The 24,498-nt window shown below is 36.6% G+C and overlaps 1 long non-coding RNA gene across 2 annotated transcripts in view; it reads left to right on the top strand.

The window, feature by feature from the left end:
* The window catches only part of LOC106729277, a 96,182-nt gene extending 92,560 nt beyond the window's left edge, over positions 1-3,622 (top strand). For both annotated transcript variants that reach the window (XR_004325925.1, XR_001365659.2), the window contains one exon: positions 536-3,622. This is a non-coding gene — a long non-coding RNA (uncharacterized LOC106729277). The remainder of the gene's footprint in view (positions 1-535) is intronic.
* Positions 3,623-24,498: the final 20,876 nt, after the last annotated feature.

The following is a 24,498-nucleotide window of genomic DNA, read 5'->3' as shown; positions in this document are numbered from 1 at the left end:
TATTGTACACTATCACTTATTTGTGGAATCTAAAAAAAAATAAACTCATAAAAACAGAGAATAGACGAGTGATTGCCAGTGGATGTGGGTGGGGCAAGTTGGGGGGTGTTAGTCAAAGGGTATAAAATTCCAGTTATAAGATGAATACATTCTGGGGACCTATTGTTCACTATGGTAGAAATACTTTACAGTCCTGTATTATGTACTTTAAAATTGCTAAGAGAGTAGATCTTAAATATTTTCACCACACAAAAAAAAAAGAAACGATAATTATGTGAGCAGATGGAAGTGTTAACTAACCCTACTGTGGTAATCATTTCACAATATACAAGTGGATCAAGCCAACACATTGTAGACCTCAAAAATGAGGTTATATATCAATTATATCTCTACAAACCTCTAAGGAAAATGACAGCTAAATGAAAGAAAAGTGGAGAAATACAGCTAGTGTGAAATTTTGGTGTCAACTTGTAACTGATATTTCTGAGGACTTTCATGTTTTTCTTTACCGTTCTAACTTGGTGTTTCTTTTTAGGAAGAGAAAAAGAAAAAGAGGAGGCTTGCTGTTTTTGCTGTTTTAGTCTTAATTTTCTTAAGAAATGTGAGAGGGTGGGAAGGCGAAGATAAACTACGTTGGGAACGTATCAGCCCATGGACGGATCTACCTCCTCGCTTGCACGTTTCTGAAGCAATTCCAGTATGAATACAGGAGGAGAATCAGGAAACAGAACACGCTGACATTCCCTCTTCTATTAACCGTATGGTTAAATATGTACTTTTAGTGGAATTCACTAACTCTACACAGTTTAGTCTACCCTCAGCGGGCAATTAGCCATGTTATAAGCAGCAAACCTGAGATGGAGACCAAACGATCGTCGGTTTGTTAGTACAGGACTAACGTTTGCCTGTTTCTAGTACACAGGACTTGAGTTTATCTAAAATTATAGACAAGCCTTTCCTATCAGCCAAATAACCCTCTGTGGGGTTTACAAACAATTGCAATTTGGAGTCCCATTTAACTTGTTCATGAAGACAAACAGGAAGGGAAAGAAGTGAAATTCTTAAGACTCTGCAATGTAAACAGTTGACCAATGAAGGGACACAGCATTCTAGCCAGGATCTCCCTGGCCCTCGTACTCTTTCAACTCTGTTATTTTCCTAGAATTAAACCAGAATGAAATTAATCCAGTTAGCAGGAATTTATCTTGTTTCAAGATTATTTAAAACAAGGATGGGAAACTGTACAAAATGTTTTCCTCATGGAAAGGCATTAAACTGAAAATATCCAAGTCTCAGCCCCACTTCAACTATTGGTAAGAACCTTTGATGGAGGGGTTCGTGGTGGAGAATTTCAACTGAAAATAGTGGGACCTATTCATTGCAGCTACAGTGCACCTGGATGAACTTCTCAAGTAACTCCTTCTAACTTAGACTCTCTAAAAGATAATAGCTAAGGTATAGGGTAATCTACTATAAAAACAAAACCTCCAACTACAATGGATCCGTAAATGTAGGAATTTATTTCTCACTCACATCATAATCCAAAGGTAGGGGAGCATTTAGAGCAAGAAATTGGCCCTTTAAGTCTCACCCATAGCTACACCTTGTGGGTTCAAGGTGGCTATTACAATTTTCATTGTCTTCAGCTAGCAGAAGGGTGGAAGGGATGAAGGGACCTTACGACAGCTGTTTTACAGGAAATATTTGGGAATTTAATATAGATTATACCCTTATCCTTTGCTGAAAGATCACCCCTAGCTTTCAGGGATATTGCAAAATATGTTCTTTGGGCGAGCAGCCATGTGCTCAGCTTCAAGATTGGGGAAGGTGAGAAGAATGGCCCAGAGGTCATTCAGTTTTCTGCCGTAGTGCCTCATAAAGTCACAGTGAAGTTTAAATAAGTTCATATATATATAAAAATGCTAAATTATCTGCAAATGAGTTAACACTCAGAAAATAGAGTGGCAAATTATGCACAGATTCCCAGTTACATGTCATTTCATTTCCAAAAGCATTTGCTTTATTCCTTTGGGAGGACAACAGAAGTTTTCTCTAGAGAAATCATAAACACAATGTAGCCCAATATCTAATCCAGGATTACATTTGAAAAAAATCCCCATAGGCAGGTCATGAGAGTTTTTAATTTAAAAAAAAATTTGTGTTTGTGAAGCAATATTTTTTTAAAAAATTTGTCATGAAGTTCTGATTTTAATGACTTTAGTGGCCTTAAATTTTCTTTTTAGACAATAGCAGTGTAAGAGTGGAGAAGGTTGTTAGAGAGCCTCCTCACTGTGGCTTGATGTGATAAATAATTTGCTCATAGCATGCGTGCTCCTTTATTTCACCTCCAACTTACTTTTGGGGGGACTTTGTTATCAGCAGTAATATATCCTGATCATTTTAAGTCTGTAAGGAAATGGATGATAGTCTCTTTTCAAAAAAAGATTGAATGGCCCTTCTTAGATGGTTCTAAGTACTGCAGCAGCTTCTTAAAATTCTTCTGTCATAATTATCTATATAAATGTGAAACTTTTGTATCCATTCCTTCACTTTTTATTCTCATTTGTTTCACAAGTATTTGGCATATTGTTTTCAAAGAAGGCTACAGTTCCTCCCACCCCACTAGCCCCTTAGTGATGTAACTTTATCACTCTTATTATCAAGAGATGAAATCTCTTTCCCTTCCTCTGGAACTGTGCTGGTCCTGTGACCAGCTATGACCAATGGCATGCAACAGATGTGACACTGTGTGATTTCTGGCTCAAAGTCTTAAGAAGTCTTGAAGTTTCCATTTTCACCCTTGGAAAGATGTTCAGCCTAGACTACCAACTGATAAAAGCAGACTAAAACTACCGAGTGCAGACAAAGGTCATCTGGAGGACAACTTCCAGCATGAGCACCCGAAGTATGTGAGTGTTCCATCTTGGATTCTTCAGCCTCAGTCAGGTCCCCCCAGCCAACACTGTACAGAGCAAGGGCCAAGCTATCTCCTGTAAGTCTTGTTCAAATTCCTGACCCACAGAGTGGTGAGCAGTACAATGGCTGCTGATTTCAGCCACTGAGTTTCAGAGCAGATTGTTACACAGCAAAAGATTACTGGAATTGTCTTTTCTTCTTCTTGACATTACACTGTTTTCCAGAACAGGAACCGTGTTCAGTGAGTTTCTTGATGTCTCTCCACAAGGCAATGTATTGGCTCCACAATAGCTGTAACTGAGTGAATTAATTCCACTTCATATGTCTGGAGAAACTTTCTCAAGATTCAGTTGATAAAGTTCAGTGACTGTTAGTGTGTTTTGGAAAAGCATCTTTGTTATAATTTGATATTTTAATGCATGACCTTACATAAGTCAGTGGATTGCTTGAGGCCTGGGCGCTATTAATCAAGGTCTCTGAGCACCATCACCTTGAAATTTCATGAAACCACAATCCTGTGAACAGCCCCAGCTAGAGCCACTAATAAAATAGAGAATAAAAATAGGTAGGTATACAGCAATGGATGGAAGGTTGTAAATTTACCCATGCTGAGTTTTAAGGCAGTTGAATTTATTTGTTCTGAATTGTGTATCTTGGCTTTCTATTTTAGAGTAAAATAAATAATATCAAATAAAGCAAAGCTGAATAGTACAGGAGTGACAGTGTGTTTCCCACACAACTCCGTATTTTCTGTAACTAAGAAAAATACCACAAGTTGAAGAAACAACTCTTAAATGACAAAGCAAAATGTGACACCAATATATGATACAAAATCCATGGTCTTTTATCATAAAGACGAAATAAAAGCTAGCCTCTGAGTCAAATATAACATTTCAAAGCAGACATGTGCATCATTAAGGGTTTTACTGTTTTGATTCCTCCTTTCTTCCCTCCCTCCCTCCCCTCCTTTCACTCCCTCCTTCCTTCCTTCCTTCCTTCTAGTGGATGAGCTAATCATGTATAAAAGAAAAGAATTCAAAGTATCAAAATAGAGTTTTGGTCATGTTTCTCGAAGTAACTAAATTCAACACTTTGGAAATGGCCTATTTTATGGTTACTTCTGACAGTTACACATGGGAAGTTGTGTCTTTATTTATCCATTTTTATTTCTTTCATTTGCATCTGAATAACAGCAACTTGTACTGAATTACTGCAAGGATTGTCTCTCCTTCTTTCAAAAGAAAGTCATTTATTAGGTTGCCTTACCTTCACCAACAGACATGTTCTCAGCTTCATGATGGCCGGCAGCCAGAGAAGCAATTTCCTTTCTTTTAAAAGGGGTTGGAATGCATCTGATTATATCGGGAAGAGGCATTTCAGTTTTCAAGGTGAAAGAACACTTGCTTCTTTATAGATAATGGAAGAAATAAGATACACCAGTGAAAGGCAGAGGGCATACCAATTAAAACTCTCCAGGAAGAGCGGGACACAGTGTGTCCGCATGTTATCTCAATGTAAATTAGCAGGCTGGGTAACAATACTAGTTTTCTCCTTTACAACTTAAATAATTCAACTTTTAATACAGGTTCTTATTGGATGTATTTTCTATACCAGAGCAACTGATAGTACAATATTTATCACTTAAAAGGTCTTAAATATTCTTTCCCTGTCTTAGACTATAAATGCTCAGAATAGGAGTTACAATACGGGGAAAAATTTTTTTCTATTTAGCTTATTTTATCCTGGCCTTTAGAATTTTGTTTCAAAGAAAGAAAACATGGAGATTCCTTGGACAGGCAGGAAAAAAAATAATAGCTATTGAAATTATCTTGAATTGTTGTGAATCTAAGATAAACCTGATGCAGGAAAACTGATGTGGGGCGTGAGGAGGGCCATGTCCCAGGTCTCAGTTGAGACCCTGGGCTGTGCAGGGAAAGAATTCACATGTGAGCCACAGTTGAGTAAAGGTAGATTTATTTAGAGAAACACACACTGCATAGAGTGTAAGGCAAGAGAAAGGCAAGGGAAGAGGTGTGGGAATTGGGTGCTCAGGTTAAAGTAAAAGTGGGTACACACTACATAGACAGAGTGCGGGGCCGTCTCCAAAGAGGAGGGAGTGAAAAAAGGGTGCTAGGCATGGCGTTGCCAGTTTTTATGGGCTCAGTAGCTTCACACGCCTACAGGTGGTACCATTCCAACTGCCCTGGGGAAGGGGCTGGGATTCCCAGGAATTGGGCCACCGCCCACTCTTTGGCTTTTTGCGGTCAGCCTTGGGGCTGTCATGGCGCCTGCGGGCATGTTATTGATGATGCTATTACAATGAGCATATAATGAAGCTCAAGGTCTGCTAGAAGTCAAACCTCCCGCCAACTTAATCCTCAAGGCCAGCTGGGAGCAGAGTCTTCCACCATTTCGTTGTTGAATTGCTGTCATTCCTTGAGTGGCTGTGCCCTGCCCCCTTCCATTCTGTCTCAAAACAACATAAATGAAAAATGCCCAGGCTACACAGGCTATTCACTTCATGTTTGTTGTCTGTCCTTTTCCATATATTCTCCATGCCAGCACTGTCCAGTAAAAATATAATGTGAACCATAAATATGAGACACCTGTGTAATTTTATTTTTATTTTTTCCCCATACTCCCAATTTATCAGTGTAATTTTAAAGTTTCTAGTAGGCACATTAAAAAAAAAACTGGCAAATTAGTTTTCATAATGTATTTTGTTTAATCCAATATATCCAAATAATATCATCTCAGGACGTAATGAATATATATTATTAATGAGATATTTTATATATTTTTTATACTGGGTCTGTAAAGTCTGTTAGGTACAGATTTTACATAAAGCATATCTCTGTTTAAACTAGTCACCTTTCAAGCCCTTCATAACTACATGTGTCTAGTGGCTACCATACTAATCGCACAACCTGGTTTTTTTATCCAGTCTTCTACATTTCTCTTCCTGATGTTGGTTTTGTCTACTGAAATAAACGTGCAGCCTAAAAGTTGAGAATTATGTTTTATTTGGCGGGCGCACTTGAGCTGGGATGACAGCCTCTCAGATCGCTCTGAGGGACTGCTCTGAAGAGGTAGGGGAGGAGCTAGGATATATAGGAGCTTTACAACAAAGACCGGGTAGTTGAAACAATAAAAGATGACTTGTTATCTAAAGAAAACCAGGCAACTCAAGTTAAAGAATTTAGTGCTTTTCTATGTATGGGAGGAAGCAAGCATTTGGGCTCATTGAATTCATTCCTTTGACAAGCACCTAGCTATTTAGGGCCAGTATCCTGTCCTTTCTTATTCTGAGTCCCCGCAGGGTGCACCACTGTGAGTGGCTGCAGAGGCCGGGCTGCAGGCTTGTCTTCACTGGGGGGTGGCTGCAGCGGCTGATGACTTGATGGTTTCAGCATTCTTTGTTCACTGATATGGTTTGCAGTATTTTTCACTCACAGTTTCTAGGACCATGTCTTCCACTTTTTGTTTTTTCTGGTAATTTTTTCTGTGTCTACTTTAGGGGAGGCACATGAGGTGCCTTCCCTTGCCTGTGGAAGTTTTCAGGAGCTATTTTTATCAGTCTTTCTTACCTGTTTATGTGCTGGTTATCCAGCGCTTACTTAGGGATTCAGCCGCTCTCTGTAATTCACACATTTGGCTCCACTTATTGCTAATGTCCGTCCCAATTTATTTCTTTTAGGAAGCTATTTTACATTTTGTAAATCAAAGTGTTTGATCTTTGGTTTTAAAATTTGTAAAACAAGAGGGTGTGAACTAGATGGTTTCAGAGGTTTTCTGTCTGTTTACTATTCCATGACTCTAGGGTTCTTTATATTAACAACTCAGACTCAACATTGTGCAAATGGCTGCCTTACTCAATGTCCAGTTCCCCCATGACAGTGTGTTATTTCTATCAGCACTGAATATTCTGAGCAAGGACTCTTTTACCTAATGTATCCCACCAATTCTTCCTTCATCATGTATCACCTGCATCTAGACCCCAGTCATCTCTCCGGAATTTTTGCATGTGTTACTCCACTCCTCACATTGTCTCTCTCTAGTGCTTGTTTAAGGTTGTTGGATTAATCATCATCTCTAACTTTGACTTAGACTTTGACTATTTTTGGAGATAGAAAAACCAGAGAGGCCCTTAATGTGTATTTGGAGAGGAATGTGAACTAGAAATTGGGGGATTAAAGTCCCAAGTTCAAGACTGAAATTTGAAATCAGTGTGGAGGTAAGCAGTAAGTGTTGGCCTGATCCAGATGACCTTATAGAAGCAACGCTATTGAGGGAGGATTAATAAAATGGCCTCACTCAGGCCAACAGATTGCTTATTCCTACACTTGCCCTTAAAACTGTCAACTGACCTGCCTGACCGGTTGCTACTCGCAGTTCCAGGCTCATTGTTAAAACTGAAGCTATTGGTCTTACCGTTTCTACTTTATTCCAGTAATTAAGAGTAATAATCATGCTTGGTCTCTGAGTTCTTTTCCAAGGAGAAGGTCACAGGACTATAACTCTACAAAATAGCCTGAATCACCAAAAAGACCACACCTTGAGTGCTTATGAGATAAAGAGATCTAACTGCTAGCCTCTGTAGAACTGGTCGCCTGGAGGCATCATGATGCCATTCCATCTTCTGATGAGAAAATGATTCTGTTGTTATCGATGCTTTATTGTTTGAGCTCTGGCTATAGAACCACCCCACCGCATCCCCAAGGGGGGTTCACGGTTTTGAAGGCACTAGCCTGTTGTGAGTCCCCTTTGCCCGGCAAAGCAATAAAATTGCCTCTTTTCTTCCAAGCTCTAAGACCTTGTCTCTGGGTTATTTGGCTTGTCAGAGACGGGGGCCGATCTTTCAGCAACACTATTATAGGAATATATGAATTAGGCACTTGATGTATTTTTTCTCTGGCCAAATAAATGTTGTACCTCTAAGGTACAAATTAAGAAACTCTATGATAATAAACTGGTTTAAAGTTTGAATGCTATAAAGTTTGAATTTTGAAATCTGTTATATAAGGCTACTCTATGAAATTTATATAACCATCTGTGATCATGGAATGTATTCAAAATGTGCCATACAGTGACGTCTCAACTGCAGCACAGCCAGGCTCCATGAAAAATTTGAACATCATGTACCCTGATTAATACACAGTGTATAGCAGCCCTTTCAGTGTCAACAATATTACTTGTCATCCAACAGCATACCATCATCTTGTTAATTAGAACAGTCCTTCCTCTTCCAGCCACTCCGTGCCACTTGTGATTCAATGCTTTCTACTGCTTCTGTTGTCCACTACTTTAACTATGTCTACTTCTGCTGCTCCTGTTTTATATTTAACATCCAGAGATAATCAAATTATATATTCCATATCCAATATAAAAGAATTTTCCTACTTGGTGTTCCCCAGACTGCCACGGTGGGAAACAGCTTCTTTTCTATCTAATCTGGAGATGGCTTATCATTGGTCCATGAAATTATGGTAAGGGTTTCACCATTGCAACTCAAAGCATCATAACTTCTATGCAGAGAACTGTCTAGAGCCGCTTTTCCTTGTACATTTTTGGTTATGTAGATGACACTTACAGCTTTAAGAGTTTCCTAGGGCAAACACCTACTATTCTCTTGGAACTCTTTGAAACACTGCTATTACAAAACAAATAGAACACAGGTTTTGTACTAAAGGAGCTCATAGTCCAACATAGAAATGCAAACTTTTATTTTGCTAAAAATACAATTATGCAGAGAGATAAGTGGAGGTGCAATGAAGAAGTGGTTAAATTTATTTGGAGAGTTTAAGAAGGCTTCATAGATAAGTTGATTTTGAAGAAGCATCCTAATTGTAGATGTTCTCAGTTGAGTATGGAGATAGCGAAGGAAACGAGAAGGCAATTTCAGACTGATGATGCAATCTGAATGGAAGTACAGATGTGTACTCCAGAAGCTGGAAGAAATATGTGGTTAAAGTGTAGAATGCAAGGGTGGTGCAACCAGAGATAAGATAGGATAAGTAGCTGGTGGCCGGATCATGGAAGGCCATGTGCTAATGGGTTTGGACTTTGTTCTACACAAGTAATGGGAAGCTACTGAAAGATTTCAAGCCATTGACTAAAATAACAAGATTGGTATTTTAGATTAGATAATCTGGCTAGCCGTATAGAAGATGAATTAAAAATGGGGGTGCCCTGAAGAATGATACTGGGAGAGCAGGTGTTACACCAGTGGTGAGAGTGCTGGTGAGATGAGGCTTTGAAAAATGACAGCAATGAATGGAAGAAGGAGTCAAACAAACAAAAGGATAAGAATTAGCAATATGTAATTATGAATGACTGATGTAGGGCTAAGGATGAAGCAGGAGATTTTTCCCAAATAGATGTTTGGTCCTCTATTTCCATGTGAATCCTGGTGGTTTTCAACAAAAAAAAAGGGAAAAAAAAAGGAACCCAAAAGGACGAAGATATTTGGGGAAATTCTGTGTACAATTTTTGTTATTCCAAGAGCTCCAGTCAAGGAGGTATGGCAGATGTTTGGGCATTTATTTTAGCTAATGTTATGGATGAAAATGTCAGAGAGTATCCAGAGAGAAGAGAAGGCCAAAGACTAAGTTATAGGCATTCCAAGCTTTAATAAATGGGCAAGCAGAAGAGATGTGGGGATGTGTAGAGAGGTAGGGTGGAGAACCAAGAGAGAATGGCAGACAGGTTAACAGTGACAAGGAGTGAACATAGGTCAAATGCAACAAGGACTGAAGCAACACATTAGAAAATTATGACATTTACTGGAACATTTATACGTTATGGGGAGGATAAAAATTGTTTCAAGTCATTTGAAGAAATAAATATGAGACAGCAGAGACAGCAATTTCAGATCATTCTTTTGAAGACTTGGTTGTCAAGGAGTGAACTGATATAACATGTGCAGGAGGAATTAATGGAGGTGTTAAAGGAGGATCTGATTTTTTTGTTGGCTTCATCAGTCTATAAAATGGGAGAGCCATTCTGAGCATGTTAAAAGCCTATAAATTAAGAAGCAAAAGTGGGAGAGAAAAATTATACCCAAAGAGGATACAAATTGGACCAAGATAATACAAAGGGTAAAATTAGCTTCAAAGAGGAAAAAAAGACAACTTCCTATAACATTAAAGACAGATGAAATGGTCAGTGAAACTCTCTTTTTAAAAATCTGAATCTTCTTTAAGGTGGAAGTTTTTGAGAATATTTCATAAGATATGTGCAAAAGTGCTCCACACACATGATGTGACTAATGCTGTTGATCTGTATGCTCTAAACATTAGAATTTTCTGTTTCCAATACTAACATTTTGGGATTCCTCCCCCCCCCCCAATTTTTATTGCCACCACAAGAAAAATTCCTTCTGAAAAAAATGTTAGTATAGATTCTGCTTTCAGTTTCTACCACTGTCCAGTTACTTTATCAGCCTCCACACTGAACAGACACAGACCTGGTTAATTTTAAGTTGGAACTTCTTTCTCTGAGCTCAGAACTTGTTCCAAGTTTGTTCCAATATGGCACTCCTATTTCTTAAAAAAACTCAGTGCTTAAAGTCCAATAAAATTACTTCCTTAAGTTCCTTTATAAATGAATAAATATAGTAATAAGTAAGAAAGTAAAAGAAGTAAATGTACACTTTTTATAAGAATTTACATTTCAGTATTTCTACAAGGTATTGTGTGTGTGTGCGTGTGTGCGTGTGTGTGCGTGTGTGTGAGAAAACAGTTTTTACTGTCTTATCCCATTTTCTACCTCTTCAAATCAATTTCAAATATTTTATCCATTTCTTTGGAATCTACCTGCATATTTCCAAAAAATAGTCCCTAAACTACTTTAATAATATGATTATATTTTTCCAGTTTTAGACATTATGTATTTGCTTACTACAGTGAAAGATGAATATTTAATTCTTTTATATTCCCAATCTCCTTTACTGTTGTCTCCCACTTTCCAATATATGTATTTTTTATTTGTTTGATCAATAATCACTTTTTACATTATTGTGAATATATAAGTATTTTTCATAGGTAACCCATATAAGTTAATATGTTTATATTTTCTTTCTTGGATGCTTTTTTTTTTTTTTTTTTTTGGTTTTGCCTTTGAGTTAAAAAGTGTGTGTGTGTGTGTATGTGGGTGTTTGTTTTGGTTGCTTTATTTTCTGCATACCTGCCACTGATTCATCCCCAAACTCTGCCGAAGTGTGAATGTCTTAATATTTTAAATATATAGGTGTTTCTATTCATTTTTTTCTTTTGGGGAATATTCTCCTCTCTTGGAAGCATTCTCCTCTTGGTCTCCTCTGGACTTACCGTCTCTTGGTCCTTCAAGCATGTGTTGTTGTTTTGAGATCTCCTTTACCCACCATCCTAGACATTCCCATTGTATTTCCCCTGCACTGGATCCCCTGAGTGTAGGTTCGTATATTTCTTTTTTCCTGGTTTGCACCCTCATTTTGGTGACATGGCTTCTACTGATTTCCTGAGATAGAGCTCACAGGAGATCAAGTTTGAAGTACTTTGTAAGTATAAAATGTCTTTCTCACACTCTCACATTTTTTTTCTCCCCATTTGGCTGCTGTAAAAGCAGAGTATAGCAATAATATTCATTCATAATTTTGAAGTCATTGTTTTATTTATTTGTGTGTTTGCTTGTCTCGTGTTGCTGCTGACAAGTTCGATGCCATTCTGATTTGTTTCTCTAAGTTTTGCCCCCGTGTTCCACTTTGCAAAGCGATGTGCATCGAAGTGGGGTATTTTCCCCACTTGTGTTAGGTATTCGATGGATTTTTCACTGTGACTATCAGTGAAATATTTTGTTAAATTATTGCCTTGATAATCTCCTTACTGTAATTTCTTCTGTTCCCTCTTTCTAATTTTCCTATTATTTATATAATGAACCTTTGAGGTGAGTGGTCTATTTTTTTAATTCCTGCTTAATATTCTACATTTATACTTTTTATTCTAATTTCTTAGAGATTTCCTTAAGCTACATTCAACACTCTCTAGTTGAGTTTTCTTCATTTGTGCTCTCATAGATCTGATTTCCAAAATTTTTCTTTATTTGTTTGGATGTATTTTTTTTTTAACATCAAGGTGTTTTTTTCATGGAAGTAAGATCACCTGTCTCTGGGAGGCTTGGTGTCTATCACGGACAAACAGACACACAGACACACAGACACAGTTTTCTTCTATTTCTATCTGTTTTCTCCAAATTTGTTATTTTTACTTGTTTGGTCTCTGTCTTTCATGTTAGAGGCTTTATTCAAATATTGGGGGATCCTTGGCTGCCTATAAATATTTAGGAATGAGTCACTAAATATCTGATCAGAAACTTGTGGGCTTGTCAACTGGTGTGCCTTCTTGGTGGGTGATCTGGCTCTGCTGTTTGAACTCCTGACTATTTATGATTTTCAGGTCTTTTCTCTTAGTCTGGTTAGATTCCCCAGGGAGGAGCTATCCACCCTGCTATCAGGAGGGTCTAATACTGGCTGCTAGTATTCTTAGAGTTAGGTAAGGGGAGAGATCAGGGAGTGCTCGCGAATCGGTGTGCCGCCCATTAAAGCTGAAGTGTCTCAACTGGGCCTGTGTTCTCTACTCCAGGATCCCTCTGATTCCTCCTCTGTAGAAAGTAAGCTTCATCCTTCTACAGGAGAAGAGGAAGGGGCCTGGCCATCTGTCATGTAGTTTAGGGATCCATTTCTCTATTGCAGACATTCAATAATCCTCCTGTATTTAACTCCACCATTATCTTCAGGTTCGTCGATACCTGGGACTGTCCATTCTGGAGGATTTATGAGTTTTGCAGTACACGTAATCTTGCTTCTGGATTTTCTCTGTGGATGTCTCAGAATTCACTTTTCTCCAGGCTAAGGCAGTTACTGTTTGTTTGTTTGCTTTCTAGCTCCCAAAGTTGTATTGCTGTTGTCTTTTCTCACATAATATTTGTATTTGTCACTTATTGCCTTAAAAATCCACTTTGTTAATTTAGTAGGGTGTCATGAGGAAACAGAGGTAAGCAAGTGTTGGTTTTGCTGTATAATTTAGACAACTTGGGATTTATAATTTTTTGAGACAAGCATCTAAAATATAGCATTTATTTAAAAACACTGATTTAAGCATAGAAGTCACAACTTCTAAATGTTTAATAAAATGCAAGAAAAAACAACATGAGTTTCTAAAGGTGATAAAATTGAATCATGAATCCCTTTAGTAACAAATAGTCTACGTCTATTTTTATGTGCTTCACACATCTCTTAATAGCTATGAAGAGATTACAGTATCCCCTGTAGATCAATTCCATACTTCTTCTTATTAATCATGCTAACGTTTATAATGCTAGGAGTGCCAGAATAGCTCCTCATTGCAGCTGCACATTCCCGGCCCAGAACATTCTTTCCAGTATGACTTGATTATCCTCATCAACTTTGTAACGACCTTCATATGTGAGGTGAGGGAGTGAAAAAAATCAATCTTGCCACAAATAAGCGTAGATTTAGAGTTCTAATGTGAATTCAGATTAGAAACAGTGCATTAGTTGCAAGAATTAGTTGGAGTGCGCTGCTCATTCTATAGCAGAAACACTAACATAAGTTAAAAATAATAAAAGTAAATTAGAGTAAAAATCTTTGGATAAACATGACTGTTCCTCATTTCCAAGAACTTGGTTAAATACTTAATAATCTCAAAGAATAAATAACTGTTGAGTCAAAGATGTAGACATAATAGTAAATGTCAAAACCAAGGCAAAGAAGATGAAAATATCTGTATCTAGTGATGTCAGTGTAACTTCAACCAATATGCTAGTAAAAAAAGATAAACAACGTGTAAATTAGGATTGAAGAACTGCCTCCATTCTTGTAAGATGCAATTCTGAGGTCTGAGTAATTCTTATATGAGTTAAAATTGTCTACACGATGAGTGGGTTTTGTAGGAGACTTCTATATGGCAAAAGAAATTGAAGAAGATACAAAGTGTGCCTGAGAGCTAACCACCTTTATTCAGGTTAATGGGATATGTGCCCAAATAAGGCCTCAGTCAGACGTTAACAAATAAAATAGGAAGTTAGGGGGAAAAAGTACTGTTTTCCCAAATACTCTTCCTCCTAATGAGCACTTCAGATGACATTAATTTCTTCTAAAAAATTACATGAATTCTTTTTTCCCAAAAAAGTTTATATATATATATATATATATATTTGCCACTTGTCCCTCCATATAGAAAAAAATATTATCCCTATTAAATAAAATAAAAAATAAAAGCACAACAAAAAGATTGATGGGAAGAGAAGGCGGCTGGTGAGATGTTCTGAAAGTAAGTAGATCAGAATAGAAATAGAGAATATTCATGTTTCTTTTCCTTTGATTCTATTTCCAAATACACATCTCAAATTAGCACAAAAGGATATTTAGTAAGTGCTTAATGGCAAGTAATTCTGTTAGATAAATTATAAAGAAATTGAAAGATATTTTGACAGTTACATCCAATGCTGCATTTAAAAGCCAACAGAGAAAGCAATGTAACCAAATTAAAAATAGAATATTGAGAAATAGAATATCAAAACCCTACACACACAAAAATCTAAGGAAATAGTGCAGTGCAGAATAAATTCTAAGGAAAAAAAAGTCTATGCTAATTAAAAAATCAGTGGGACTGTTTCACTGCATTGACTCATGAACTCAACTTCAAGAGATATCTAATGCAGAGATTTCACTACCTGGGTCAGTTATATGTCTGTCATTCATTCATTGCTTTATTTATTCAACTTATAACAATGAGTGTTTATTTTAAATTGAGTGTCAAGACATTGAAGAGGAAAAACATAGTCTTTATCCTTCAGAAGCTCCGAGAGTTGGAGGTCTGAGATATAAGAACATATAACAATGGCACTGCTATGTGATCACTTTTCCCAAGGATGGGATGTTAGGGATTGCGGTGGGGAGAGTAAAGGAAGGTTTCAGAAAAAGTCAATGTTGATTTCGGTCTAAGTAGGACTAAGTTCTCAACAATAAATCAATGGAGGAATTATTTCAATCAGAATAAAATGTGTAACAACACAGATCATGAAGGGGCATGGATTGATTTGGAAACAACAGCATAAGCATTGTAGATTTTCAGGAAGTAGTAGGAGATGAGATAAAAGAGAAGTGTTTGAAGGGTCTTATGTATGCTACGCCAAGGAATTTGTACTTTAGTATGGGTATTGCGGAGTTACTTAAAAGATTTTTTGAGGGAGACAGACATGATTGGACTTGCCTTTGGAAAGATCTCTGGTAGCATCTTTGAAGGGTGAACTGGAAAGGACAGAACATTTAGGCAGAGAGAAAAGTGAGTAGCAACTGTAATAAGAGAGAAGAGTATCTCTTTCGGAGATATTTAATAGTTAGATTCCAAGGGAAGAGAAAAAAGAACCAACAGTGATTACTTGGTTTCTATTTGGCCAAATGGTGAATGATGTTTCTATTCCTCAGATAAGGCGAGAAAGAGAAGAAGCAAAGGGAAGATAGTACATTTGTTTGGAGTAAATTGGATATTTTAACAATGGCGAGTAAAATAATGTACTTAAGTATAAATGCAAGCAAAGATTTTGGGGGAAAGTAGTTATTTCTTCAGAATAAGTAAGCCTTTCTTTTTTTTTAAATCCTGGAAATGTGTTACTAATACCAATTGATCTCCATATACCCTTTCCCATTCCTGGAATAGGGTATTATTTGAATTTACTTTCTCTGGAACGTTGCCCTTGGCAAATAGGAAAGTCTTTGCAGATGGGATTTCTGCTTTCCCTTTTTTAATTACCATTAGTGACCTTCTCTTTTCTTGACCAAGAAGAGGAAGAATTCAATTAGAGGACACCGTTAGGTTTGAGCTTTGCCTTATAATAACTAGATTTATTTAGTTATCACAGGACTAACAGATGGCCCAAAAGCCACCTTGTATTTTCCAACATGACATTGTTGATCTCTCTCTCTCTTTTTTTTTTTTTTGGACTAAAGACTAGACAAATGGTGACCAGACGGTTCCGTCTAGAAAAACATAATTGCCAACTCTGATTTAAGCGGGAATAGAAAAACTCTTGGGAGGAAAATGGGAATTTAGCTTCCAGATAGCAGTTTCCATGTGTGAGAGGGTTTTAAATTCTCCAAAAGGAAACAAAAGGAATAACAGAAAAAATCATTTATAGGATTTAGGATGATAAGTTTATTTTTTGGGAATCTACTTAAAATAGCTATTTCTTGCTTGTGTATATTTGTACCAGTAGAAATCATTTAACTTCTTTTTTTCAGACCTTAGTGTTCCCATCAATACTTTAGAAGGAGTTAACTGAGCTGACAGATTTGATTACCCAAAGTGGTCAGTCTCATTTTTTATTTCACTTTGACATAAGACTTGGCACAAGTATATTACAAGCTATGCTCATTTATTGCTGCACTTCTAAGTTATAAATCTGGTTTACATCTATGGAAAAATGTAGTGCAGAATTGAAGACATGTCCAATTATCTGGGCAATTTGTTTTATGAACTTATACCAAATTAAATTGAAAGCATCGTCAGTATTTGTTCTTCCTCTGTGGGCTGCAAATCAGTTAGGAAAAAAACCTTTTTAAACAGGGGCATTCAAAGTTCTGGCTTTTCAGACTGTTTCCTGAATGTGTTCTGATTAAAACAGAACCTGAAAGTCTGATTGATAGTCTCTATTTCCTTTCTTAATGTCACAAATACGTTCAGAATGTTGACTCCTCTGAAAGGTAGAATTGCTGAGCTGAATTGCATTGCCTTCAGCAGTTCTTCATATTAGTTAGAGGAAATGATTTGACTAAGCACCTAAATCATGGATATGCAAGGCTGGTTTTCTCAGGGAAGAGTTATTGAAAGGGATTTCGTGAGTCTCTCATCTATAAAAATGAAATAAAATTCAGCGTAGGATGGGCAATCAAGACGTAGTATTATACACGTAAACTTTAGGATATTTACAAATAGAAGGACTCATTTGATCAAGCATAATATGTAAAGGTGAATTTTTAAGCATTTTTCTGCTGGTAATGAAGAAGTAGGTACCACCCCAGGGATATAAGACTGTGATATTATTGGAGGTGATGGTGGGAAACTCTCTGGTCTGCTTTTTTTGGTTCTCCTCTGTTTTGAGGGGAGGAGGGAGGCTGCTGAGTTAAAACAAAACAAAACAGAACAATGTAGAGTAGAATGGGTAACTTTTAAGGAATCCATCAGTAGTTGATTTGGAATCAGTTCTTGAATTGGTTTCCTCTGGAAAGGGAGGTTGATTGGTTCTGTTCTCATTTTATTTTTGTAACGACTTATTTTTGTTATACAAGTAAAATAAGTTCCCTTATCTTTCTAGGAATATACTGATTTTAAAGTTTTATTCCAATTGTTTTCGCAACTCTGTTTCCTCAGGTGTAAGCTGGCTGAGTTTTGTGTCTCTTTCATTGTGTGGGTTTAATTCTTTGGTGATGTCATACTTGATTGTACCTGTATCTGTCTGCATCCATTTGCTCAGTGTGCTTGGTGGAAGTGCTGTGAACTTCTGGTAAGACGTGTATTCTACTGTGTTTTCAATTAAATTTAAAAAGACACATGCATTTCCTTAAGGTCTTATTGTTCTGGATATTCCCTGTTGTCCTCAGTCAATGACAGCCACTTAGGCTGTGTTGCCCCTTTAACACAAGCCCCCAGACTTGTCTTCTGTCTTTGAGGTTGATCCTTTGCTCCCTGGAGAGACGGCAGCTGCACAAAGGTGGACCTGTCTATTGTCCCTGCGATGTCCTCCCATGCTCAGCCTCCAGGGCTCCCAGGTCTGGAGCACTGTGGTGGAGCACGCAGTCTTTAGTCGGCCTTCTGCCTCATACTTCCTGAGTTACATCTTTTCCTCTTTTTTTCATTCTTATTGTGTCATCACTTAGGAATTCTATGTGGTTTCTGATCTACAGAGACTTCTCATTTTATTTTTGTACATGGCTATCTGTTACTCACTTCAGTGTATTTTCTATCATCTGGAGGGATTTGACATTGCTCAAATTGATACTTTGAATGAAATCAAAGGCTTAATGTAGATAATGGTGCTTACCTAGAATTTTCACTATGATCTCAGTCCAGATTTGCCTTTAAGACTACACTAATTGTGTTTTTACTGGAGATATTTATTGTGGGGCACATCCAGACACCTAGTAAGTGGAGAACTATCATTAAATTAAATTATTTCTATTACTTTTTAATAGTAACAATTTATAAATTTCACGAACATAGATATTAAGTTATAAAATAATAATAAATAAACTTTCTTCTTAATTCCTTGTTGTTGTTATTTTAGGCTTTAAATATAACCACTTTTTTTTTTAATCAAAGAGGGCAAAACAATATCAAAAGGGAGAAATATTTTAAAATTCAAAACTAATGAACATTTTACCTCACCCTTAAGATACATTTGCCAACAAATGTACTCTCTTAGGTTCAAATCTGCAATTATATATGGCAAATCGATTAGCACAAATAGTCTTTTGTGATAAAGGAAAGATTTAATTGCCTAGTAAAAATAACTTGTCTTTGTGGATGAGAATTTTGGTCAACATCCTTTTTTTTTTTTTAAATCATATATAAGAATTTAGAACTATTTCTCAGGAGAGCTATTATGGATGCTTCAAAAGGAGCACCCTTATTATTATTAAATATGGATGCTTCTTATTCCCATATACATTTCTTGATCTGTTTTTCTTTCTGCTGTTAAAATTAAGTGGCTGCTGTATTGAAACTTATCCTCATTGCTTTTTATGCTCCCCAGAACTGTTCACATCATAGTCTATTTTTCTCCATTTATTATACTAATTTGCTTTTTAATTTGACAGTTTCCCTCATGCTTCAATGCATTGTTTTGACAGAGTTACTCATCAGGATTTTACTTGAAAAAGAAAATGATAATTCACGTTCACATTTTAAGCTTAATTCTTTTCAGTCTTTCCTTTTATTCCATAGTTCTGTGTGCGTTACAGTGATGGAGACTATAACTGACAAGATAATGGATTCAACTTTATAAGTCAATCTAGTTGAAGAGGGCTCGCTGGATACTAAAAATTGAACTGAAAGCAAATTTTTAAAAAAATAGGGACTGTCACTCCTCCTCAACAACAGATGGACAATATGATTTATTTTGAAAAGCCGATCCTTTTATGCTTAACCAATAACCAGCTAACTTATATACCGTTTACTCCCGTTCTTTCCTCACAGCGTATGTGACACGGTTGGGTATGCCTTGCACTGGTTTGTGAGTAAAACTGATCTACCTTCATCTGCACTCTGCCTCCTCCCCTACTTGCAGATTCCTCTTACGAATGAGCTTTGTTGTTTTGCACTCCTTTTCTTCTCTACATTTTGTCTGTCCTTCCTTTTTTATTTAGTTTCAATTATCTATTTATCTATCTTCTTTTCTGCTTCTGTCTCAAGTATTTCAACAACATCCTCTGCCATACTTTTTTTGTGAGATCTTTATATATATTTTATTGAAGTATAATCAGTTTATAATGTGTCAGTTTCTGGTGTACAACACAATACTTCAGTCATATAGGAACATACATATGTTCATTTTCATATTCTTTTTCACTGTAAGTTACTTCAAGATATTGAATATGGTTCCCTGTGCTATACAGTATAAACTTGTTGTTTATCTATTTCATATATATATCAGTATCTGCAAATCTCGTACTCCCAATTTATCCCTTCCCACCCCCCTTCCCCTCTGGTAACCGTAAGTTTGTTTTCCATGTCTGTGAGTCTGTTGCTGTTTTGTAAATAAGTTCTTTTTTTTTTTTTTTTTTTTTTTTTTTAGATTCCACCTGTAAGTGATCTCACATGGTGTTTTTCTTTCCCTTTCTGGCTTACTTCACTTAGAATGACAATCTCCAGGTTCATCCATGTTCCTGCAAATGGCATTTGATGGTGGAGATGAGGTTTTCTTCTGCACATTCTTTTCCATTCCCTCCAACCTTCTATTCCTTACAAAGTCTGATAAAGAAGATTGAGAGGTTAAAACTCTTTGAACCTGTCATTTAGTTTTTGGAAAGAGCATTTTGTTTGTCAGTGTTTATGAGTCTGTTAAGCAAAGGTGCCTGTAGCCTGCAGAGGGTGTGGGGGGCAGCTTGCAAATGTCTTCACTTGCTGTCTTCTGCCGGATATCATCAGCCAGCAGCCCCGGGACTGGACTCTACTTGAAAGATAGTGAAAGACAGACCCAGCCAGGAAATTCCTGCCCATTCTGAGGCCCCATTTTTCTTCTTAGGCCAGCTTGGGATGGAACCCGGGCTAGAATGGAAATCCAGGTAGGAGCCCATGGAGTGGAACCAAATAGCCTCCTCTCCGTTACTCAGGATAGTTAAAGAAAATATTTGAAAGCGCTCTAAGTTTAGAATGTGAACTTTATGGACACGATAGAAAATACAGTTGACTATTGAACAGTGCAGGGATTAGGGACTGAACCTCTGAGCAGTTGAAAATATAAGCACAGTGAAAAAAAATGTGACAATGAATATATGCATGTTCATGTATAACTGAAAAATTGTGCTCTACACTGGAATTTGACACAACATTGTAAAATGACTATAACTCAATAAAAAATGTTTTAAAAAAGAAAAAAAGAAAAAGAAAATATGAGTATAACTTTACAGTTGGCCCTCTGTACCCCAGGCTCTGCATTCTCAGAATCAACCAAACTTGGATCATGTAGTGCCAAAGTATTTACTGTTGAAAAAATTCAGGGTCTAAGTGGAACTATGCAGTTCAAACCCTGTGTTGTTCAAGTGTCAACTCTATTACTTTTAACTCAAAATTTAATTTGTTTATAGTCTTTGTATTTACGTGACAATTTATTTAATTTTGGAATATTTTGGAATTATAATAATCATACAAAACCTGTGAATAATATGACAAAGAAATGTAATATTCTTTTGTATAGATTTTTTTTAAAAATCTTACTCCAGTATATACTATTTTATTTAAAATTCTTTTGAAAAGGTTAGTACAAATTCTACAGAATTTGGATGGGATTTTAACATGAATGTGTTTTTAAAATTATCCTTTAATGAGGCCATTATCCTATTAAGTGTATTCCTGCTATTTTACCACTTCTTTGAAGCACTGTTCTAGACAATGAGTGGAGAAAATCATTCTCATTCATAAAGATCAATTTAAATTTCATGGTGTGATCATTTCATTTACTTTAAAGAGAACTACTACTTATTGAAAACATTTAGACAAAAAAAATTACTTCACACAAAGAAGTTAAACACTAAGTTTTGTTACAGTACTGGGAACATTAAATAAATAACAATAGAAATAAAATAGGGTAGAAGTTTTGTTAGCAACCTGGACTTCATTCAAGGGAGAGACTGTTGAAATTTATGCTCAAGTTACTGAGTGTCAATGTATATGATATCTGAACATGTGGGTGTCACATTAATTTTTTTAATCTGCTTTTAAAAACATTAACTGGACAAATACCTGATAAATATTTTTTTTCCTGAAAACATAGAGCTTATGCATGTTTGCCCAGAAGCCCTGTCTTTTCAGCTGAAACCTGTGCCTTACCCCACTTCACTGTCCTAGAGACGCCAATTACCACATAATAGTTGATTAATTTCATACTGGAAAACTTACAGTAACCCATTCTCTTAGCCTCAGATTGATTGATCTAACGATGGATAACATGGTCAGAGTTTGCCAGTGCATTCCTTCTCTAGTATTTTCTTGTTACTATGTGCATTTATTTTGGCTACAGTTTTAATGTGTAAAAAGGTCAACAGTTGCAAATGGACGTTTGTCATGCCTCATTGGCTAGAAGAGCAAAGATGGATTCTCTGGTGGGGGTTGAGTTGGGAGAGGGACAGTAGAAAGAATGGGAGAGAGAGAATGAGAGCAGAAGAATGATAGTGAGGGTGAGAGGGCAAAGAAAGAGAGAGAGAGAAACATGCAGAGAGAGAGAGAGAGAGACATGTGGAGAGAGAGAGGGAGAGCTATTAAGCTGACCCAGAAAGTCAGCTTAGAAGAGAGATGGATAGTCATGATGTCATTTGAATTATTTGAATTCTTAGTTCTCTGCTTTGCCTGCAACTTGGTTGTTCTGCAAGATAACCCAGTATTTTTCCAATAAAAAGTTCCTTTAAAATTTATTCTTATTGAGTATCTGTCATTGACACCAAATTATTTCTGATAAATGGAAATTATACCTTATTTTACAGATCTCATTTGGAGAGATGTCAATTTGAACACAGGCAAATTTGTAAATATGGTCTATGTCCAAAATGCAGAGATCTTCATAAAGATATTTAAAAGCAATTATGGTTAACTTTTAAGGAAAGCAAATAGTCAAAGTAAAACTACTGAAACTATTAAGAGATACTTAGAAAACTTTAAGGCTTTGAGACTAATGTTTTTTTTTTAATAAGTTGAAAAAGACAGTTGATGAAATAAGTTTATATATGAGGTTTGATTACTCAGTTTACCTCATTCCTAAATAATCCCAGTGATTTTGAATATCTTAATAGAATCACCAAGTTGTTAAATGAATTTTGCCCATCCCCCTGCATAAATCCAGTTCACTGTTGTCTGTAAAAGAAGCTCTTATGATCCAGCTTCAAACTTCCTATCATTCTGACACATTTTTTAAGGGTCTTCTCTGTGGAAAGCAGTATTCTCAGTTCTGTACTGATATCAAGGCATAGTCCCTGACATACTGCAACTTTGTTTTTAATAAAGGAGGCAAATGACATATGTCACTGTAATACTGACATATAGAAGATACAGATACTTACTGTATGGATTTAAGGATACTTAGAATGCCAAGGGTCTGGGTCTGCCTTCTTGAGAGCATCACTGTCCTCTTGGCTACAACCGCTGTCCAGAAACCTGGGAAATACAACCTGCTGGGTAGTCTAGGAACCTCTGTTTATAATTCTAGGTTCAAGACTTTTTTTTTTTTTTTTTGGATAATGGCAGTGCAGAGTATTTCCTAAAGAGTGTGCCTCAGGGCAGAGCTCTGCTTCTTGCAGGCAGGCTGAGGATCGCGTATACTCAGCAGATTGCCAGTCTTCCACAGAGAACCCGCCTTTAGCAGCTGCTGAACACTCGTAATCATTTCCCAGTTTCCCTGACTTATTTCCTTATCAAATGCTGCAGCCATAAGTCTCTGATTTCCCCGAGAGCTCCGTTTCGCTGCTTTACTTGCTTATTTTTGCTCTGCCATAACTTTCCTTCTTTTGACCTGCGGTCCTGGCTTCCAGGAGACAGCACCCTCATTCTCCCCATTTTCTGACATTGGTTCACACCCAGCTTTGGCATCTCTGCTTTTCCATTTTCAGAGCCTAAGTCTCACAGGGACTGCAATTTACCTGTCCCTTAGTTTTCTCAGAAAAATTTAAATTCTTTTTCGAGGATTTAAGTTCATTTAAATTCACTTAAATACCATTCAGAACTCTGTTGCTGATTTATAGATTATAAGAAATGACTGGAAGATTTTGGGTAGACTGGGGAAGGTCATGATGAGAAAACGGACAGTGTCAAGGAGAGAATAGAAGGCTAGGGAGAATTTAAGGAAGAAACACCATTTAAAAATAAGGTTATTATATGATTTCACACTTGCTTGTCTGTTTCTCCTGGTGTAAACACTATTAAGTAATTTTTCATTTTTCAATTAGCATAATGTCTGGTAAGTAATTGATAGCAAGTAAATATTGTTTCAATATGTAAGTGAAAAATAATAGTGAGAGTTTAAACCAAGGCCTCCAAGGGATGCTGGAGAAGTTTTAATCAACAGAATCTGACCTCTCATTGGAAGATGAAGGGAGGAAGAAGTACAGACTCTCTCAGATTTCAGGTTAGAGTTTTTCCGAGTAGTTGATGGTATGATTGACAAAGCACAGGAAATAGAGGAGCTAGAAGTTTCTGAAGGTACAGATTTTGACTTTGGTTTTTGTTTCATTGAATTTTTGGTACCCTTTGGACAGCTCAAAGGAGGTGTCCAGTGAAGAGTTGGATATTTGGACACAGAACTCAGAGGATAGAGGCTGGAGATCTGGGCTAGACGATCTGATTCTTTTTTTTTTTTTTTTTTTTGATTGAAGTATACTCAAATTACAATGTTGTGTTAGTTTCTGGTGTATAGTATAGTGATTCAGTTATATATACATATGTGTATATATATATATATATACATATATATATATATATATATATATTCCTGTTCATATTCTTTTTTATTATAGGCTATTATAAGGTATTAAATATAGTTCCCTGTGCTATACAGTAGGACTTGTTGTTTGTCTATTTTATATATAATAGTATCTGCAAATCCTGAACTCCCAATTTGTCCCTCCCCACCCCACTTCTCCCTTGGCAACCATAAGTTTGTTTTCTGCATCTGTGAGTCTGTTTCTGTTTTGTAAATAAGTTCATTGGTGTAATTTTAAAAATTCTACATATATAAGTGATATCATATGGTATTTTTTATTTCTGTTTCTGGTTTACTTCACTTAGGATGACAATCTTCAGGTCCATCTATGTTGCTGCAAAT

This window comes from Camelus ferus, chromosome 14 (assembly GCF_009834535.1).
Source record: "Camelus ferus isolate YT-003-E chromosome 14, BCGSAC_Cfer_1.0, whole genome shotgun sequence".
Lineage (NCBI taxonomy): Eukaryota > Metazoa > Chordata > Mammalia > Artiodactyla > Camelidae > Camelus > Camelus ferus.
Note: the sequence above shows the minus strand (reverse complement) of the source record. Positions and strands in the feature narration are given on the sequence as shown.